This window comes from Theobroma cacao, chromosome 2, assembly GCF_053813885.1.
Source record: "Theobroma cacao isolate CCN51 chromosome 2, ASM5381388v1, whole genome shotgun sequence".
Taxonomy (NCBI): domain Eukaryota; kingdom Viridiplantae; phylum Streptophyta; class Magnoliopsida; order Malvales; family Malvaceae; genus Theobroma; species Theobroma cacao.
The window spans coordinates 41286544-41292109 of NC_142640.1; the positions used below are offsets into that span (position 1 = coordinate 41286544).

General features: G+C 29.9%; 1 non-coding gene across 1 annotated transcript; it reads right to left on the reverse strand.

The window, feature by feature from the left end:
* Positions 1-4608: 4608 nt before the first annotated feature.
* LOC148764288 (small nucleolar RNA R71) lies at positions 4609-4713 on the reverse strand. The gene has a single exon (XR_016024896.1). It is a non-coding gene; the product is annotated as a small nucleolar RNA R71 (small nucleolar RNA).
* Positions 4714-5566: the final 853 nt, after the last annotated feature.

Sequence of the window (5566 nt, forward strand, 5' to 3'; positions counted from 1 at the left end):
AAGAATATGGTAAGCATCTTAATGAGGTAAATGGCAAGACTGTGGTAGATGATGGAGATAAAGTAGATCAAAGTAATACTTCCAATGATCAAGTTCAAGATGAAAAAAATTAAGCAAGAGGAGGAAGTTTCTACACCACCACAAGTCAACCATATGTGCCTCTCAGTCTTTTTCTAGATACAGTTGATGAGTTACGTAAGGAGGCTGTTGATATGGAAAATCCAAAGCAACTCCTTAAAGCTTGATTGGTTCAAGATGCAACAACCAAGGACCAGAATGAGGAACTCATAAATGTTACACATGTTGTGAAAGCTATACCAAAAGTGCATTATGCAAGAAGAACTCAATTTGAGAAGTTGGGTAAAAGTCAACTTATTCCACCATCTTCAGTTGAGCAAGCACCAAATCTTAAGTTAAAGCCACTACAACCTCATCTTAGGAGAAGACTACTTTCACACCTCAAACTTTTTCCATGCAAACTCAAACCTCCTTAAAGGGTGAATGAAGACCTCAACCAAAGTCAAGCTAGTGACTATAAAGAAGCGCTTCTTGGGAGCCAACCCAAGCTATATCCTTTTAGATTTAGTTGTTATTTTAGTTATTTTTTGTTTTTCTATGTAAATAAGTAGTTACAACCTCTCTCTAGCTTATTTTGTTGTGTATGCAGATTTGGAAAGCATGAAGATAAGGAGAAAAAAAATTAGAGCTTTCAAAGCACTGCCACCATTGATAAGGGAGTTTAATTTCCTTATATATATTTTTTAGCTTTTCACATTGAGGACAATGTGCAATTTAAGTTTGGGGGAAGGTTTTATTGTTATTAGTTTTTGTGATGTTTTTAGGTTAGTTTATTTTCATAATTTTTTTTTTTGTTTTTAGGATTTATTTTAGGAATGCTTGAAATGGAAATTGCCTATGCGATGACATTACCAATCTTAGGATGATATTTTAATTATCTTTTGATTCTTAGCTTTTGGGAGGCAAATAGTTATGATTTAATTTTATGTGATATTCTTATGTTAACTGTATTTTAGAATGTGACTTCCAATAATTTGAGCACTATACTCTTTTACTTAGAATTTTTGTGTGATTTAGAGAAATTTTATGTTAATGAAAAGGTATAGTGAAGTCAAGAATTCTAGAATTTGTTTGATTCTCTTTGAAGGCGAAATCTTAGATAACACTTAGGATAGAAAGTGATCTAGGACATCTTTGGATTGTTTGAGCCTTTTTGAGCCTATTTTGTTATATTTATCCTTAATCACCCTTTTTGAGCCTAATTTACCTTTTCTTTGTAATTACACAATTATGTTAGCCTTAGCCTTTCTATTTAAATCCAGCAATTTGAACCTTTCACCCTCTAAGTATTTTAATCTTTTTAAGGAATGGTTTGAGCTTAAAGATAAATTGAGAGAGAAAAGTGAAAGAAAACAAAACAAGAAAAAAAAAGTGATGGTTATTAGCAAAATTACCCCTTGTTTATAATTGTCAAAAATAAGTTTGGGGGTTGAAAAAAAAAAGAAAAGAAAAGATATAAAGTGTGTTGTACAAAGGAAAGTTTACTTCAAGTTTAGGGGTGCTATAAAAAAAAATTTTGAGCTCTTTATATGATCTAGATTGATTAAGTGCTTAGGGTGAATTTGAGCCTAAATATATCCTTTATCATACCTTGACCCTAGCCTTACATTAAAAGCTTGATAAAAACCTATTGATCCTTGAATAAGTGTTAATCTACATTAATGGAGAGAGAGATGAAAAGCAAACTTATGGGATCTTAGTACTAATCTATGCTTAGATTTGGCATAAATTAATCTAAATTGCATGATATTTTTTGTAAGAGAATATTCACACACACACACGGGAAGTCCATTCGAAAAATAAGTTTTCACTTAAATTGATGCATGAATTTAAGGATTAGCTGTATATTACCTTAAGTTGGAATTGGAGTTAATTTCTAAGGAAAAATTGAGAAATTATGATTTGGTATTTCTATCTCTCATTTAAGGATTTTTTTAGGATTCAGTTTTCTTTTGGTGATTTTCTTTTACTCGAGGACTAGCAAAATCTTAAGTTTGGGGGTGTGATAATTCTATTTTATAGAATTATTTTATTCTAATTTTGTTATTAAATGTTAGCTAAGTTCTCAATTTTCAATTATAATTTACTTATTTTTAGTTATTTTTATAATTAGGTTACTTTTAAGTTAGTTATTTTAATTTTATGTTATTGCTTTTAATTTGTTTATTATTTATTAGTTTTTATATTTTTTGTAGAATTAAAAGTAATTGGGCTTAATTTTAGAAAGTAAGGTGTTGAAAGACCTAAAATCTGCTTGTATATGCTTCAGTATTTTGGCCATATCTCGACCTACAAAACTCCAAATGATGCGATACTTAGACCATTGGAAAGCTAAGAGATAGAGATAAAACTGTCATGCAGATCACTTTGCCCAGTTCTGCTTTGAAGATAGAGAAATTATGTCGGAAAAAAGCTAGATGTATTGTGTCTGGAATGGAAATTTGTAAAGATTGATAATTGATTTTTGGGCCTCTCATTACACTTTTAAGCCCAATTAAACCCTAGGTCAGCTTAAAGAACTTTAGGTTAAGCTTATTAGTATAAATAGAATATGTTAACAATATTAGAAAAAAAAAACCTTTGGAGATTCAAGAAGCTGGAAGTTGAGGTTGAAACTTGGAGATCAAGGCGGCAAATATTGTTTTGTTTTCTTCCTTGACTTTTATTGTTCTTGTTCCTTTCAATGGTTGAATTTATTATAATGTTATTTGTTTTTGCAATTATGAGTAGTTAATTTTCTTTTTCTAGGATTGCAATTGAACTCACATGTAATCTAAGTTTTTAATCTCTTTCTTACTTATTTTTAATAGGATTTGAATTGTTTATTCCAATTTGTTCTTGATGCTTTTAATTGCTTGGCCACCAATTAAATTGATCTAGGAACCTAAACAAACTTGGGAAAGGGAGTTTAGAGTAGACTAAAATTAGGATAATATATGATCATATTAATTGATTTGCATATAGGATAGGGATATATCTATAGGTCATATGTAGCTAGATTAGAGCCTGAACTTAATGAGTCTATTTTAATTTCAATTCACACAGGGATATAGTGTTTTGGTTAAAATATATATGTTTATAAGATGAGTCGGGAAACCCTTATAAATAATTTAGGACTCTAGGTTAGCAATTCAACCCGTTGAAATAAGTTAAGGAAGAGAGGTAAGATTTAGATGAAGTGTGAAGGATATTGTAATCCTAGGCTTGTTTGATTTGATATTTTCTTAAGTTATTATTATTTTGATTTTCTTGTTGGTTTAAATTTTAGTTAATTAGTTTAGTTGATCAATTAATTTTGAGTGTTTGGATAAGATTAAATTGTTCTAATTTTAGTATTTAGTAAAATTTTATATCAATTCCCTTTGGGATCGATACTCTGCTTGCTTATATACTATCTATTCGATACGTATACTTACGTAGTAGAATTTTAACTGACAATAAGCCATACATAGCCAAGATTAGAGCACGAACTTAATAAATCTTTCTTCAATTTAATTTGCATAGACATATAGTAAATTAGTTGGGAGAGATATTTTCATAAAAAACTTGACAAAGACTTGTAAATAATTTAGAACTCTAGGTTAGCAACTTAATCCATTAAACTAAGTTAAGAGAATGAGAGAATATTTAGATGAAGCATTTAGGGACATCATAATCTTAGGTCTAAAGTCAATCAAGTCTAATAAAATAACTTTGCTGAGTAAATTTAGATTAGTTGTAGTTTTAAGTTTGATTTAATTTTACTTTTTTAATTCAATTCTTATTGTTTAGATAAAATTAGAGTGTGTAATTTTAGTAATTAATAGTAAAAATTAATTCAATTCCCTATGGGATCGACACTCTACTCATCATTATATTGTTTTTGTGATACATATACTTGTGTGGATAGAAAATTGAACAACTAGTTTTTGACGCTGTTGCTAGAGAATTGATTTTTGTTCTTTCTTGTTAATAATAATACCAAGTATTCTTAATCTTAATTTAGACCTTTCTTTTCTTTAATTTTTCAAGTGCGTTAGGTCGTTGTATGAGAAGAGTCCAAAATTTGAAAATTTTTCCTTTTGATACAAAAATCGAAAAGACTTTTCAAAGATTTCAAAGGAAAAATGAACAAGTTTCTGCTCTGAGTAAAACAATGGTTGATCAATAAAGGGAAAAGACCAAGTCTTTGAGAGAATATGCTGTCCCACTAGTACAAGGTCCCTACTCTAGTATCCAAAGACCTCTTATTCAAGCCAACAACTTTGAAATTAAGCCAGCAATCATTCAGATGATTTAGACTTTTGTTCATATTGGGGGTTTGCTGAATGATGTTCCTAATGCTTATATTGTGAATTTCTTGAAAATTTTTTACACAGTCAAGGCTAATGGTGTTACTAATGATGCCATAAGATTGCGTTTTTTTCCCTTTTTCACTGAGAGATAAAGCAAAGAGTTGGTTAAATTTGCTTCCTATTGGTTCTATTAATATTTGGGATGGTTTGGATAAAAAATTTTTAACAAAATTCTTTCCACCTATTAAGATAGCAAAGATGCAGAATGACATCACTTCTTTCATGCAATTTGATTCTGAATCACTATATGAGCTTGGGAGAGGTACAAGGATTTGTTAAAGTGATGTCCTCAACATGGATTACCTAAGTGGTTGCAAGTTCATACTTTTTATAATGGTTTACTGGGACATATTAGAACCATCATTGATGCTATAGTTGGAGGTGCACTTATGAGTAAAATCCATTGATGAGGCTAATAACTCTATAATATAGAGTTATTTGGGCTTAATTTTGATAATAATTTAGCATAGTTCTTGTAGTAATGCATAGAAATTACTAAGTTTTATTTAATTATTTTAAAATAGTTATTTTAGGTGAGTCAATCTAATCTCAGTTAATTTTATACTTAATTTGGTGTTAATATGGTTAAGATAGGTTGTTTTTGATTTATTTGTGCTTTCGTAGGTGTTTGATGAAAGAAGAATTTTAATGGAAAAGGAGAGCAATTTCAAGATGTAGACTTCTAATGCACATATTTCGAAATTTTAGCCATAACTTTCCCTAAGAGCTCCAAATGAAGTGATTCTTGAACTAATGGAAAGATAAGAGAAAAAGATACAACTTTCATGTTTACTACTTTATTTAGTTTGGCCTAGAAGGTGGTCAAAAATCTTGTCGAAGTTGATGCATTGCAGCAGTCCTAAAGCAATTACAATTTCTATTAATTAATTAGGCAAAGCTACGACTCACATAGTTTGGTGAGGAAATTCCAGCTGAAATTGATTTCTTTTTCCATTCAACTTGGCCTAACTTTAAAGCCTATAAAAACAAACTTTCAGAGAAAAAGAAAAAAGAATGAAAAAACACCAGATTAACAGCGGAGAGTCAAGCCGCAAGAGTCATTGAAGCTAAGAAAAATTTGAAGGATTCACGGAGATTTGGAGATCAAGAATACAACTCTTGAGTTTTTCTATCTTTTCTTTTATTCTCTTATT